We start from the raw sequence: 17,173 nt of genomic DNA on the forward strand, positions 1-17,173 counted from the left end.
AATTGAGCAGAGCATGAAATTCAATCGAAATTATAGGTCGCTGCATGTCTGAAAATATTTATATTTGGTAAGTATTTAAATTCGCTTAAAGGAACATGTCAGGAACTTTCAGGGGGGCCTTGAACCCACGACCCTTTAATTGAGCCAGACACGTCTACCGCCTAGGTCACGCCAGCCTTTTTTTTTTCTCCTTATTTTCGATTTTTACGTTAAATGTCATGGTTTACAAAAGATAAAACATACCAGCCACACTTTGGACAGCACGGCACTGATCTTTTTTTTTTTTTTTTTCAGTGACATTAGTCCATCCAGTACAAAGGCCACGCAAGGAATTGTGTGTAAGGTCTGTCTATTACGGAAGACTTATATGGCTTGTGAACAAGCGGGGGTTCATATTTATTGTTACGGGCTCATGGGCCCGCCCAAGCAAAAGTCACCTCAGGACCCCGGAGCACTGGTAGAACTCTACCGGCGGCGGCTGTTCCCCTTCATTCTCTCTCACGCGCACTCGCACCGCGCTTCCTCGTCTTCAAGCGTGGCGCTTTCCAGCGGCGTGCGCTGTAACAGAACGTCGTGTGTTGTTTCACGCAAAGCGATTTTTTATGGCTATATGCTAATGAACATGCGCTTAAGTGAAGAAGGCCGCATCATAACTTTAGCGGAGATTGTGTCCGTAATTTTTATTTCTCCGATGAAGACCTACGAACCTAGGAAGACCTGGCAAAGCAATTAACGCTTCGTTCCTTACTTTAGGCGAAACACAGTACGGTGTACAAGGAGAACAGCAAGCACTCGAACAAACTTTCAGAAAAAGCCTGTGATGCGGCAGCGTTCCTAATCCATGGTGGCTGCTTTTGAAAGCGCCGATTCGCCTCGTGGCAGCCAAAGGATATCCGAATTCCACACAGATGCTGATTTTTAAGGCCTTGGCCATGCCCTCCGCTGTTCGCATTTTTTAACGCGATAGCATTCTGGACAACGTACTCGGGTGGGTTGCGTTGTCAAACTAATTCAAGAATCGGGGCTAGATTACAAACCACTCTGGATACAAATCCAGCCGCAAATCGCTCACAACTATATATGGCTATTTGTTGTCCTGTCCACTGGACAGGGCTGACTAACAAAAGTTGTAGCATTGTGACAGTTTTGAAACTGGGTTTGTAATGAAAGCAGTATGCCCTTACTTCTGACAGACCCGCATTGTTTGCGTTTCTTTGCTTTTTTCCGTGGTGAATGGTGAGAAAACGGTTTAGGCTAGAAGTTTATAGAGCTTGGTTGACTACGTTTGAATGTTTTTTTTTTTTTCGAATAGAGTCCAGAAAAAAGTATGGGCTCGCAGGTCTGTGTGACCCACATTCAGGGATCAAATACTACAGGTCAAACACAAATAGCGCAGGGACAGGACAGGGACGAGACAAGACACACAGAGCGCTCGTGTATGTCTTTTCTCGTCCCTGTTCGGTTCATGCGTTATTTTTAAAGCGAAAGCCTTTAATGGCTCATGCTATCGCGGACAAAATGTGTCCCGCTTTTGCGGCGGCTCTGATTGGCCGGGATGGGGTGACGTCATAGAGGTTTCGACCAATCACAGAGCACCACCACAGTATGCGCGAATTCGTGCCTTATATGACCATGTGGCAATCAATTGTCAAGTAATAATTAATTTATTACTGAATAAAATATTATTAATTACTAATTGACGAATAATTAAGTATGTTTTATAATTAACCAATTAATGACAAATTAATAATTCAAATAACTAATTGCCTGCCTAATGTCTAATTCATTAATCCTAATTAGTGCCAGCTGAATGCGGCACTCGGGACTTTAGTCGCTAAAGTCCCTCGTAATTTCTTTGTTTGAAATGTGTTACCAACAATCCCAAACTGCCACTTTATTTGAATATAGGATGTTGGCCTTGCCCCATTGCTTGGGGGAAGAAACTAAAATGACTCTTTCCAGGGAGGTAACTTAGACGGTTAGCGGAATGGCGCCAATAACATCCTAGTTTACAGGCTGGGCGACTTAGCAGCAACATGTGGATTGCGAGGATAGTAGTGACCGTAATTAATGGGAAAACGCAAACATGGCATCGTAGCCGTTTTGAGAGGAATGCAGATTACTGCTCCGTTAGAGGAAGCTTATAATGGGTACAGTCAGGGACAAAAGTCTGTGCGGCGCGGATTTGTGGAAAAACATTTCTTTGGCTCTCTAGTTTGTCGTCTGATATTTTTTCTCTGAATATGTGTGCACGTTCCTTTGTGATTCAGCCTATTTGATTCTCCATATTTGCCCGACCGCACAAAAAGAAACATCCTTCCCCGAACTCGCGTCCCGCAAAAGTCCCTGACTGCTCAAGTTAGCTTAGACACTGATTACCGATATGCGGCATATATAAGTTTAAGTAAGGCGAATGAGCAAATGCAGGAATCGGCGACGCCAACTGAGTCCTTTCTCCAAGAGCAATGTGGTGTTGTCAGGCGAGGCTCATTGCAGTGTAGAACAGAAAAAGCTGGAATATGTACTCTAACGGGTCGACAACCCATGTAATTGCTAAAACTGTTATTTTCATTACAAATAGAGGTCGAAAATTGTGGGGTTTAAGCATGGCCTAAATCTAGTTATACTTTCCACAGCAAGGTAGTGGACGATTTGACTGTTTGAATTCGGGGAACGCCCAAGGTATATGCTTTATGAGTAGTGGCGATGAGGCCCTTAACACGGTCTTTCCATTGCGCGATCCTTTACACTTTTAAATTGGTCTTTTTTTTTTTTTTCGATGTGAGGGGGGGAGGCTCAGAATCTTTTACGTCAAGGAGGTAATTCGGACTCAGAGAGGCAAAATCACAAGTTGTATCTCGAGCAGTACAGCATACGCTCAAAATAAAGCTCAATGTGTAAAGTTATATGAAGCATGCTCAAGACGCCGATGTCACTATGATCGAACGGCACTCGTTTAAAATGAACTTCCTAGAAAAAATACCAGAATTTAACTAAAAAAAATTGTCGAAAATGATTTTCTGCGGCAGTTGGAACGCAGAACCCAGATAGCTAAGACGTCGCATTTTACCAGAAATACGCACCACCGAGTCATCAGTGCTCCTTTCTCAAACAGGAAATACGCTAGAAAACCCCTACCTAGTCGACATTCCCATTGCTGTAGGAGCGACACTAATACTTCAATGCAACCCCCCCCCCCCCCCCCCTTCACTTTCTTCGAGTGGACCCACTGCCATTGATCATCCCGTTTGTTGGCATATTCTCATTGGCTATCAGCTGGTGACTGTAATGCTCCTCTCTCATAGCTCACTTAGACATCACGTCATTCCTGAAGTTTGACTCACTGAGTTGTCGGCCTAGAGTAATACGACCAAAGCAGAAAATGACGTCCGTTCTGCGAAACCCAACCGGTGGAACTATCAGCGCATAGCAGAAACTGCAGTCGAAGCGTCGGCCTTGTCGGTCACGGCTCGGGACGCGCGCACGTGGTAGGCGCAGCGTGTGTTCAGCCGCCCGTGTCGTGGTCCTCGTGCGCCATTGTAGTTGCGGCCGAGTAATTTGCTTATCTGAGGCCCGACGAAGGCCAAAAATGAGGAAAGTGGCAGAGCCACTCGGTCGCCTTTCGACCGTCGCTTTCGACTCAGAGCAGAGTGTCATACCCTAACGACACAAACGACGGCAGCGACTAGGCACATTGAGCACACGTCTTGGCTTCAAGACCACTCGGCTAGGATTGTGATAGGTCGACTGAGGCGGTGAAATACAGGTAAGAGATCTCGAAGGAAAAGTTTCATTCGCGCAAGGCTGTGAAGAGCTATGATCTGCTGCTGTCCGCAAACTTGGTTGTTAGGCCAGCGAATGGCAAGCGAACTTTCATCTGGGGACTACTGAACCGAAGACCCAAGTTTGATCGCAGCCGCGTTTCGACGAAAGCGGAATGCCAGGTGCCTGTTTACAGCGTCGTGTGTGTGCACGTTAAAGAATTCTGGATGTTAGAAATTAACGGAGTCCTTCAATTGAACACCTCGCATAGCCAGAGTCGCTTTGGAACGTTGCACTACACAATCACACCGAACCATATTTTCTGGGGCGTGATGCGAGCGTCCTCTTGTGCCCTGCTGCTGCGCGGTTAAGCAAACACGAGATGAGCACTCTTATCGGCGCAAGTGATGCTAACAGTGAGGTGCAGGCTTAGTTACACCATTCCCCTTGGCTGCTGGTTTCAGCCATGCTTGTCAACCCGCACTTTGAAGCATGGCTTTAACAGGAATGATTATTGGTCACCACATCGCTTATGAAGATGTGTTTTACTTGAAAATAGATAATGTGGAGAAAACAATGCTTAGCGCCTCGATAGCTACCGCCGAGCTGTAACAAGCACTGGGATAACTAATTATGCATGCGCACCAACCTTTCGCGTAAAATTAGTATCCATTAGTTGAAGCTTATCGTAGTCTTGCTTCAATTACAGAGCGCCAATGCATTTGATTGTGCTAGTTCTTCAGTGCTACTAAGATCTGTCAAGTATCAATGATTAGTACCAAAAATAAATTCAACCCTTGGCGCGTCTCCGTCATAGAAAAAAACAGCACTGGCAGACGAAGGATGAGAAGGAGGACACACAACTGCGCTTTATTTGGTCATCTAAAGTCACTCTGGAATTATCGCTAGGGCATCACATTATGGCTTGTAAGCAGTGGATAAAGTTCGACTCGAGTGATCATATACTTTCATTGGATTCTTTCGTTACTTTCATGGCCATAACATTACGTCGAGTAAGTTTTTGCGCAAGTAAGTTGCAGAAAATATTTTAGCGCTTTTTGGTTATCTACGTTACGGTTTTCACAAGCTTTTCACGGTGTGTAAGATGTACGTGCACTGAATCGGCATTCTAATGATACGTAACTTCTTGCATTAGATATTTTACCCCTATGGGACGCCACTGCAGCATGTTCAACTGGGGTGATTCGACTTTAGACTAAAATGACACCGGGTAGCGCCTCTTTATTGCTCGTGGCCTAGCAGGCTACATTCCCGTGAAATGAATGAAGCGACAGCTCTGAAAGTTAGCTCTGCGCTGTCGTGAGCGAACAGCGGTGACCCGGCGTTCACGGCATCAGAGGGGGTGCGATGAATAGTCTGCTTTTGCGGCAGATCGTTGCAGCTTCTTTTGTTTCAGCAGTAGCCACACTCGGACTCTGTAGTTTATCCGCAACGCCCACTTAAGCACCTTGCGTCGGCGTCAGTTATCGCGGCGAAAAACTGTCGTTCGAACACCATGAATTATGCATGCAGCCATTAGTGTCACAATTTGAGTCCCAAAAGTCATAACAGGCCTGTTAGCTTGTGAACATATTTTTCGCCTCTGCATGCCACTTCACGCGCGATAGATTGAGCTTATCTCCACCTTTGAATAGTTCTATGAGTTCGTCAAAGGAAATCCGGTAGCTGGAAAAAAAAATTACTGATGCTCATTACACTTTTTGTAACGTGCGATTGACGGTTGTTATCGCTGAGGTCTAGCGTACTTTTAAACATCTTTAATGTCACGGTGAGCACCTTCGCCGGTCGAGGAGAGGATAACAGCTGGCGAAGAGGGAAAGGGCTCCGACCTTCAAAGAAATATACAGTACTTAGGCCGCAACTGCACCGAGACTGGACTTACATCCGTTTCGCTACAGCCTCAAGATGATAACAGTATGCTATTGCCGCAGCCGATCTCCCTGCATGCTTATATGTAACTCTATCGGGTTTTGCCATTGAGTTTCTTACTCTTACCTAGAGGAAAAGCTGTGCTGCCGTCTATGGGAGTTTACATGGAGTTTCCAGACGACCAGTTAAGCCACAATGGGCGCTCAAAGCATCATGGGCTGGAGAGCTACTGAGTGCAGCACTACAACTTTTGGTCAAAACTAATGCAAAGATAAACGTTGTTCTACCGTAAATAATGTCCTAAGATTGAATATTGTGACTATAAATTGCAAAAAAAAAGATAGAAACAGCATGTCAGTGGGATACCTATTTATCCAATATAAGCGATGGCTCTTTTTTCTACTGGCTTAGTTTTGAGCAGCACAAATACCAATATTTCGCACTTAATAGGTCAAATTTGAAATAAAAACGTTATAAAATATTTATGGTTGTGCAATCACTTAAGGGAGTTTTTAGTGGCATTTCGGGAAACAAAAACCATTTATTGGCGACGTCTGCTTCTGCGCCTTCGCTACTATGGCTTTCGCGGTCTATGTACGCACCTTCAGATGATGATGATGACGAAAAAGAAACATCGCAGTAATGCCACTCTACGTACCCGAGAAAAACCGACTGTCCCGCAACAAGTAGCACACCGGCCCATGATTCTTAGCGCGCCCATGATGGCTGAAGTGCAGCGCCCTCAGCTTTCCCTCTAGTTAGGGTAAGGAACTCTATGGGTTTTGCACTGCACGTCTTCATCTTCATTACCTTTGATCTTTGCTTCCTAACACATTAATGTCGCACTGTCTGTTAGGGTGCTCAAACGATTCCAAAACTTTAAGTACGCTACTTTAAGTGCCCCAGTTACCGATTTCGCCGTCTTTGTCTGAAGTCTATGTCATCATCATCATTATCTATTATTTTCAACATGTCGTTGGGGGTCCCCAGACGAAAATGCTGTTGAGAAACAGCTTGAGGGTGCCTGGGGGCCGTACAAGGCAGCAGCGCACAAAGCATGTCTGTGCATTAGCATTTAAGATTAGCGTGTCCTTGAAACCTTGCCTTCGAACCGAATGCGAAGTCAAGAGCGGCGTGTCTAAGCATACACTTCGTATTCTGTCAGCTTAGTTAAATGGGCTGGGATCATAAGCTCTAAAGACACCAGTGTTTCAACGCTACACAAAATTAATTGTGGCATGTTTGAACAATCCACGTCAAGCCAGATCACCACAAACTGCAGTCGTGACTCTTTCCCAAAGGCCTATCTTCGTGCAGTATTTTCAGGGCAACACATTTGTTTCAAAATCATAGATAAACAGCGCTTTTCAGAGAAAGACAACACAAGAGTGGACAGCGCGTCTGAAAAGCGCTGTTTATCCGTGAAGATGAGCCAACTCGCCTTAGCATCCACCCTGATTTCACAAGACAACTACATATCCTGTTGACTTACCGTACGCCATATTCACAAAATGGGCGCAGAGAGCAAAGCTACCAAGCTAAACTCTGTTAGAGAAATCAGCGTTTAATTTATGTATACAGTCTTTTTCAGAGTTTAAATGAATAGCCTTCTTCACAGTTCAAAAAGTTTTCTTGTTAAGGATAAACCGTCCGAAACCTTAGTAGGCGGGAAACGGTTTGCGTGTTCAAATTTGAATACATTATTATTGAGAATCGTAATCTTTTTGTTTCGTGGTTATGCACCTTTTAAACAATTAAGCGCATTAACTTGCGCGGTTGGTGCTTTGCTCGCGGTTTTCCTGGTTCACAAAAATGATCCCGTTGCTCACTTGACCATGTCCGGGCTTGATTTTGAAATAGCCTTTATTCCAGTATACGTACCGGTGATACATTACACGATGCATTTATGCTGCAGGGAAAAAGGCAACTTACTTTAATATTGTTACTTAGCTGTATTCGCTGTTCGTGATGAGGATTAAGAAGTGCAACAGACTCGGAGAAGACGACGACGCTGAGTGTTGTGAAATCGGTGCCCTCATCAACGTTAGTTGTGCGGACAGCTTTGGGACTGTAAATCTTCCACGTAACATCTCTTGGTGGAGGTGAATCTATTCGATCCCCGCTGTCACAAGCTGGATCTCCGCAGCGGCCGCCACATCGGAACCACCACGATGACTACCGACGCCTCTACCTCTACAGCCGCCGCACCCGCTGTTGTAATGGCCCACCCCCGTGACCCCGGAACCTTCTGCGGGACCGACGACGTCGACGTAGACGACTGGCTAGCCCTATACGAGCGCGTGAGCAAGCACAACAGGTGGGATGCCACACTCATGCTCGCGAATGTAATATTTTACTTGGCTGGGACCGCGCGGGTGTGGTTTGAAACCCACGAAGACGAGCTAACATCTTGGGATATTTGCAAACAGAAGCTGCACGACCTATTCGGAAAGCCTATTGGCCGCCACATTGCCGCCAAAAAAGCGCTCGCCTCTCGCGCCCAAACGTCTACGGAGTCTTATCTCACTTAGATCCAAGACGTCCTGTCTCTATGCCGCAAAGTCGACCAAGGCATGCCTGAGGAGGATAAAGTCGGCCATATAGTAAAAGGCATTGCCGACGATGCCTTCGACCTCCTGTTGTGCAGGGATTGCTCCACCGTGGACTCTGTGCGACAGGTGTGCCGACGTTTCGAGCAGGCGAAACAGAGGCGCATATCTCACCGTTTCGACCGGCTGCCGAACACGGCTGCTAGCTCCTCCTGTATCGATATCCCGACTCCTCGACCGCCTGCTAACGACAGCACTTTGACACGCATTGTCCGCCAAGAGCTTGAGGCAATGACTCCCGCGGCCTCGCTGTCGCATACACCCGACAACATCCTGGCTACCATATCACTTATTAAGGCTGTTGTTCGCCAAGAGGTTGCGAATATGGGCCTCCCTTCTACCAGCACCACCGACACCACGGATTCAGGACCTGCCCCTCCAGTAATTGCTGCCACCTCAACCAACGCCGGTTTCTCGCCCCGATATCGTTACCGCAACCCAAATGAATGGCGTACCCACGACAATCGCCCCATCTGTTTTACTTGTTCTCGCGTTGGCCACATTTCTCGCCACTGCCGTAGTCGCTGGTACACGCCATCTCGTCAGTACACCTTCGTCGACCGCCGCGGAGACTATGCCCCTCGCTATTCCCCACCTCGCCCCGACCAGACCCTTGCTGACCCCGGTTCCACTGTCCGTGCTGCCAACCGTTCACCATCCCCGCAAGCACGACGTTCGCGTTCTCCTCTTCCTCGCCGCAGTTCGCCACCGTCATATTCTGGCCACGTACCGGAAAACTATCCAATGCAGCTCCTGGAGGTGACGCTGCATTTATGACCCGGACCGAAAAACCTCTGTTGACCCCTGCCCTACAAAATAACCGCATCGACGTCCTTGTGGATGGAGTTCCCGTTTCTGTTCTAATTGATACAGGCGCCCAACTGTCCGTTCTCAGCTCTTCATTTCGCCGTCGCCTCAAGAAAGTCCTTACGCCAGCCGTCTCGTCCACAGTTCGGGTCGCCAATGGCAGCCCTGCTGCCGTGGTTGGCATGTGTGCGGCGCGAGTTGCAATTGCTGGCCGTCATGCCCCCGTGTTGTTCACCGTCCTACATGAATTCCCCCACGACGTTATCCTTGGCATTGACTTCTTAACAGCCCACTCTGCCCTTATTGACTGCTTTAGCGGCCTACTTCGCTTGGACCTTCCGCTCTGCTCTGAAGACCCCTCCTGCTCACCCGCCTTCGATCAGCCAGTTTAGCCGCGTTCCTCCTGAAATTGCCGTTTACATCCCTATGTCGCCATTTCCACCCGTCCCAGATGGCGATTATCTCGCTTGTCCCATTACTGATGTCATGCTGCAGCGGCACGTCACCCTTCCTCATCTTATTGTGCACATCTCCCAGAACCGCACCACTCTCCCTGTCTTTACCTTCAGCTTTTCAACTCAAGTTCTGCCCGAGGGAATTTCATTAGCTGCGCTGTCCCCGATTACCGATTGTGCCATTTCAGCTCTGTCTACAGATCATACAACTGTCGTCCCTGCCAACAACCCCTCGTCGTCCACATCGCGTCCTGATCCACTTAACAGCATGATTGCAGCTGATCTGCAACCTGAATTCGCCGCTGAGTTACACAAGCTTTTGTTTACCTACAGTGACCTTTTCGACTTCGGTACCCACCCATTGGGTCAAACGACAGTTGTCACCCACCGCATTGACACCGGTGACGCCAGTCCTATTCACAGGCGGCCCTATCGTGTTTCGCTTGCCGAGCGACGCGTCATCCGAACAGAGGTCGACAAAATGTTGGCGAACGACATAATTGAGCCTTCCAGTAGCCCCTGGGCATTCCCTGTTGTGTTGGTCAAAAAGAAAGATAACAGTTGGAGATTCTGCGTCGACTATCGTCATTTAAATAAGATAACCAGAAAAGATGTGTATCCTCTTCCGCGTATAGACGACGCGCTTGATACTTTGCACGGAGCCAGCTACTTTTCGTCCATCGACCTTCGTTCCGGCTACTGGCAGATCTCTGTCGACGAAAGAGACCGTGAAAAAACAGCGTTCATCACCCCTGGCTGCCTTTATCAATTCAAAGTCATGCCTTTTGGCCTATGTAACGCCTCTGCAACTTTCGAACGGATGATGGACTCATTGCTGCGCGGCTTCAAGTGGACGACTTGTCTTTGTTACTTAGACGACGTCATTGTTTTCTCGTCCACTTTTGACAGCCACCTCTCTCGCCTTTCTACCATTATCGAGCTATTCCACCACGCCGGCCTTCAACTCAACTCAAAGAAATGCAGTTTCGGTCGTCGGGCAATCAAAGTGCTTGGTCACTTGGTTAATGTTTCCGGTGTTCAGCCTGACCCTGACAACATACGTGCCGTCAGAGATTTTCCTACTCCGTGTTCATCCAGCGATGTGCGAAGCTTCATTGGCCTATGTTCTTATTTCCGACGATTCGTCCCGAACTTCGCAGTCCTTGCTCGTCCGCTCACCCAACTCCTCAAGAAAGACGTTTCATTCTATTGGGGGCCTGAACAAGTTGCAGCTTTCTCAGAGCTTATTGCTGCTCTAACTACTCCACCAGTCTTGACCCACTTCAACCCTTCCGCCAATACTGAACTCCGTACCGACGCAAGTAGCCATGGAATAGGAGCTATACTTGCTCAGCGACAACACGGCCGTACAAGGGTGATTGCGTATGCCAGCCGCCTCCTCTCCACACCCGAACAAAATTATTCTATTACAGAGCGAGAGTGCCTGGCGCTTGTCTGGGCTATTACGAAATTCCGCCCTTATTTGTTTGGCCGCCATTTTACTGTGATAAGAGACCACCATGCCTTGTGCTGGCTTTCCTCTCTCAAAGATCCTACTGGCTGTTTGGGGCGCTGGGTGCTACGATTACAAGAATACACCTTTTCCGTCGTCTACAAGTCCAGCCGGCTTCAAAATGCAGACTGTTTGTCACGTCATCCCTAGTCCTACAGACTCTGACGATGATGCATATGTCTTGTCTCCGCCTTTGCCAACATTGCCAAGGAACAGCACTTAGATCCTTCTCTGCATTCCATTATCCTCCGTCTTACCTCCGACCGCCCTGACCCATCTCTCGCCTTATTTGTGCTCCACGAGAACACACTATACCGACGTAATATGCGACCAGATGGCACAGACCTTTTGCTCGTCGTTCCCCAACACCTGCGTTCCACCATCCTTGAACAATTCCATGATGCTCCCACGGCTGGCCACTTGGGTGTCTCTCGCACATACGACAGCCTGCGCCGACGTTTCTACTGGCCGGGGCTCTACCGCTCTGTCCAGCAGTACATTGCCGCATGTGAACTGTGTCAGCGTCGGAAGAAGCCCACAATTACGCCTTCAGGTCATATGCAGCCGATACCCATACCAACTGACCCGTTTTCCCGTATAGGCGTTGACCTCCTTGGCCCCTTCCCAGTTTTCACCTCGGGGAACAAATGGATCGCCGTCGCCACCGATTACGCTACTCGGTACGCTATTACCCGAGCCATCCCGACCAGCTGCGCCACAGACGTCGCTGACTTCCTTCTAGAAAACGTAATTCTTCATCATGGTGCTCCTCGCGAACTACTAACTGACCGTGGCCGCTGTTTCCTGTCGCGAGTGGTTGACGACATTCTCCGTTCGTGCTCCGTCGGCCACAAATTCACCACCGCATATCACCCCAGATCAACGGCCTCACGGAACGTCTAAACCGTACCCTCACAGACATGCTGGCCATGTATGTGTCTGACGACCATCGAGACTGGGACGTTCCTCTCCCCTTTGTCATATTCGCCTACAATTCATCTGTCCATTCTACCGCTTGATACTCCCCATTTTATTTATTATTTGGCCGACACCCGTTACTACCATTCGGCACCTCTCTACCCGCGGCAGACGCCACCAGTACTTACACCAGTGATGCTGTCACCCGCGCTCATGATGCCCACCGGATAGCTCATGCCAGGCTCTCTGCTTCCCAAGACTCTCAAAAGATCCGGTACGACAGCCGCCACCGTGATGTCCACTACTCTCCTGGATCTCTCGTTTTGCTGTGGCTCCCGTGCCGTCGAGTGGGCTTGTGTGAAAAACTTTTGCCCCGTTACACTGGCCCTTACCGTGTTTTGCGCCCCGTGACCGACGTCACCTACGAAGTTGAATCTGGGGTTCCGAAGTCCCCGTCCACAGTTCCAACCTCCGAAATAGTGCATGTGTCCCGTCTAAAGCCCTATCATCAACGTTCTATTTCGCTAACATAGACCGCACCGGTACTGTGCTTTCCCCGCGAGGGGGTAGTGTTACTTAGCTGTATTCGCTGTTCGTGATGAGGGTGAAGAAGTGCAACAGACTCGGAGAAGACGACGACGCTGAGTGTTGTGAAATCGATGCCCTCATCAACGTTAGTTGTGCGGACAGCTTTAGGACTGTAAATCTTCCACGTAACAATATAATCATATCCAAGTTTTATTTTTCAGTAATCACACACTGGAAGGATTCATGACCTAAACAAACAGAGATATGGTTTGCCAGAGGCCGAGGAATCATTTACATGGCAGCTGACGGAAACTGACAAAACATTATGTGATAAAAACAATAGAACAGAGCGGACATCACATAAAAACAGTATACAGAACATATATATGTCTATGAGCATGCAAACATCCAGGGAAAATTGCATAATAAAGTACAAAAGCCACAGAATAAAAATCTGCCTTCTTAAAGTAAAAAAAAAAACTTTAAAGCGTCAGTTTGAAATGTAGGCCATATTTTTTTCATAAATTTTTTTCCGCAGTTCTATTTAATTACAACCGACAATTATTTACGTTCATTCAAAGTGTCGGGGACATTAAGGGTTAGCTTGTAGTTTATGTGAAAACGTGGTATTGCCCAGATATCGGTATTTCGTGTCTGCACATTGCTACTGAGCTCTTCCACTGATGCGAGATATTTATAGTCTACAAATTCCAGAGGATAGAAAATATAGTGTATGCAATAGGCGAAACTCGTAAACATGTTCCGCTCGAATGATGCCACGACACAAACGCATCCTGTATTGCAGGCATGCGTCTAAGATCGGTGATTACCATTTTCTTCCGCAAGCAATGCTGTTTATGTTACCCTTTATGCTAGTAGCCCGGACTAGGTTGCAAGAAATGTTAAATAAGAAACGAAAAGAGCAAATTATATTTGCATTTTTGCTTTATTGTATAGAAAACACTGGCACCGGGAAAAAACGCCAATTACTGGTGAAAGCTTTTTTACACAGGTAATGACCGTGAGTGTAACAATTCAAGAGAGAATAGAAGTACACCCCAATAATCTTATGTTCATTAACGATTAGTATCTGGTCGCATCCCAAGCTCGGAGCAGCAGTAATTTGTGCGTCTTTATTTCTGGCTCGGAATAGGATCGCTTTTGTCTTGGCACAATTTATTTTTGTACGGCTTATTCTTGACATGCTAGGACACAGTCATTGTTCAAACTGAGCGAGTCGTCGCCTCAATACAACTGTGTCGATAAGCGAGTCCAACATTTCACTTATCCAGCCAATCACAGTAGACTAGCTAAGTGGCATCTAATGTGATTCTTCCCTGAAATCTTCCAGTCCCGTAGAACTTAAGCACGCAGAGGCATTGCTTTTCGACTGTCAGCGAGTGAGGTCCGCCACCTAGTCTTCGCAGATGTGGGTGGTTGCCTGGCTCGCCGCGTAGCCAGCACAAATGCAATTTAGATATGTAAAAATGATACTGAAGCTCTACGTTGATCGTATTAACACAACAGTATCAGGGCTACGGTAAAACGGGAAACAAGGAGTCATCGTCGTCAGTGTAATAAGTATCCGTTTTGGTCAAAAAATAGGCTGTCAAACCTGAAGTGGTGGGTCTGAAGAGCGATTTCAGATTTATTACGTAATTAAGGCATGGAATATATAAAGTAAACTGATTGAAGCTGGAAAGAAAATTGGTATAACTGGTTCAGCAATAGCGCCTCTGACTCTTGGATCTCGGCTCAGAGAGGCCGTCGCCAGTTTGAAGCAGCACTTCATACGTATTTCGAGTGGATTGTAGCACACTGATTACAATTTCGAAAGAAAAAGTAGTTGTTTTTTTTGTCAATGTGGTGAAGAAAAATTGCTAACTGGCATCAGTAATGCTGGCCTCTCAAGCCCTTATTTGCGAAGCTTAAGTGTCCCCAAATGACATTTGCCGCCGCTCTATGCGGTCGTCCTAGCTGCCTCCCCCGCCATGAAGGCCCGGAGTTTAACTCGGACCTTCTCATCATTCTCTAGTTTGACCTGAGTTCGCTTGTTAACAAAACTATAGCTTAGATCCCGTTTGGGAGCACGTTCGGGTCGCACCCAGCCTGCTTGCCACTTAGAGCAAAGCCTTGCTGAAGGACACTAACAATATTTTTGTCGAAATATAATAAGCGCAGCAGACGTTATCATTGGCGAATATGAGCACCACTGCCGAAAACACCTAACTCTCGAATTGCATTATCATAACAGTACTGTAACTTATCCATATTGCAGACAGCAAAAAGCTGTCGGAGCGTAACTGCAGCGGAGTGCGAGGTGTTGGCCACGACGGACGACGATGACAAAGCGATGAAGAGGAGCACGTGCTGTTTACTTACATAACGTTTGTGCCATCAATTTAGAGGAGAACAACAACAACGTGTGTGCGCTGACATGATGTGAACGGTTCCATAATTATCACGGTTCGGATCAATGGCACTTCCTTTATAGTAGTATCAAAAATATTTTCTTTTTAAAAGGCGTTATCACTAACGCCTTTCCTGACAAAATCTAAAATGTTTGGTTTGGTTTTCCGGTCTAACGCACCCCATAACGACTCATGCTATGAGGGACGCCGTTGGTGAGGGCTCTGGGTGATTTCGAGCATATAGAATTCTTTAATGCACATACTATAGCATTGCGTTCCGCCTTAATCGAAACGCGGTTGCCGAGGCCGGGGTGGAACCCGGGAACTGAACATTTTGGCACTCTAACGAACTCCCACGGCTGATGGAACATCAGCAGGTGAAGGTCTTACATGAAAACCGGGTAATGAAAAGTTCTGACATCTGCATTCCTCCTCTCTGCCGAGGTTCAGCTTAAGCCAGCCTGTGGTTTAATCAGGAAGCGTTTTTTTTTTTCCATCGAACGTGTATGGCGTCACGTGTCTTACCTCGTTTCCTACAGCTAGTATGCAAATAACGTAGCGTTGCTACAGAGACAGCAATGCATCGTTCATATACCACATCAGCTTGTAGCACTCGCTCAAATTCTTCTCGAGCAGAGACAGCCAGCGTGAAAGATTGTAAATGAAAACTTATCTACTGACTAGCGGGGATTACCCCATAACCGGGAATGGTGGAGCAGCGCCTCTGGCGGCACCTCACTGTATACGAGGTCCACGTTTGGCAACCGCACTGGTTAATTCTGTTCAGCTGGGACTCACTGTCACTACTCTTGAAAGCAAGTGTCACCAGTTTTGGCATTTGCCTCATATTACTTCATACATCTCATTACTTTATATTCGCATATCATATGTTTTATTTTAGCACAAGAATTCACGTGCGCACTGCTAGCCTTCCGTTGTATAGACAAATAATACCTGAAAGAAAAGACACACCCTTGACGCGCTTGAGAAAGGCACTCCATTCGGCGAATATGTAGATTTTCAGAGAAAACGTCTTAATATGGTGACGTCCGATATTGCTTTGATGACATTAAGCGTCGCTATCGGGATCCATTGCTCAGTGTTGAAAGCGTGCCAACGCAAGGGCAGGTTGCCCTTGTGTTGCATATTTTACCTCGATGTTTTACACTCTATTATTTTTGCGCTTTCCGCGCTTTCTATGCTTACTCACTAACACCGCGCATGCAAGGATACAGTCCCGGCGAGACAGGCATAGCAGAACAGACATACGCGGTGATTTCTTTCACATTTTATAGATTTGTACTTTGAAAGCTTTGACAGATACTTCGGTGCGGTATGTGGCGTTGGTTTGTACAGAAAGACGGTTTTAATGTTCGTCCTGAAGCATTATCATTACAGCAATAATTAACTACGATCGACAAATCAGACGTTATTTTTATCTTCAAGACCAATATTTTAAGTCATAGCTAGCACAAAAAATATTTAACTTAGATACCGAAGGCCTTCAGGTTAGAAAATATTAGCCATGAGTGTAAGAAAACAATGCCTTTGATCAGAAATTTTAGTTGGCTAAGATATATACCGTGCAGGATTCCTTGAAAGTTCTATGGCTGTAGGATCTGCCCGTCAGATAAATAATAGGGGCACTTAAATGTCATTAAAGGTACAAAAGTCGTTGTTGTTGACACTTTTTTTTTATCCCTTATAAAGATTTTGAGCATCGGTGGTATTAAACTACCCGGCTATATTCCGCAAATGGAGGTCATGTGGCCTCCGAACCTTTGACAAGCACTGTACATAGTGCCCGCTTTGCTAACCGCCGTGTTCTCGCCAGATGCACAGACCGCGCCGAAGTACCTTTCATAGTTGGTAAAATAAAATTTTTAGGCAGGGAAAAAATATTATTTGGTAAGCTTGCCACACGCTTTGTATCAGTCTTGGCCAAGTGGCTTGCTTCGGCTGTGAGGTTTAACGCCCCAAAGCTACTCAGGCTATGAGACACACCGTAGTGGAGGACTCCGAAATAATTTCGTCCGCCTGGGATTCTTTATCGAGCACCTACCGCTCCCTTAACACGTTTGTGTGCATGTACCCATGTACTGGGGGTACGGGCATGCTGCCAACTGACATCTACTAGAGTCATACCAGTGATTTTTCGCTCACAACGGCAACGCAGATGGCACATTCTCTGGCTCCTATGAGTTACGTAGCAAGTTAATGACACAAGCGAATCGCAGAATACATAGACATTCTCCATTAAATTTATCTCTAAATGCTTCC

Source organism: Amblyomma maculatum, chromosome 1, assembly GCF_055883805.1.
Source record: "Amblyomma maculatum isolate TAMU_Amacu chromosome 1, ASM5588380v1, whole genome shotgun sequence".
Classification (NCBI taxonomy): domain Eukaryota; kingdom Metazoa; phylum Arthropoda; class Arachnida; order Ixodida; family Ixodidae; genus Amblyomma; species Amblyomma maculatum.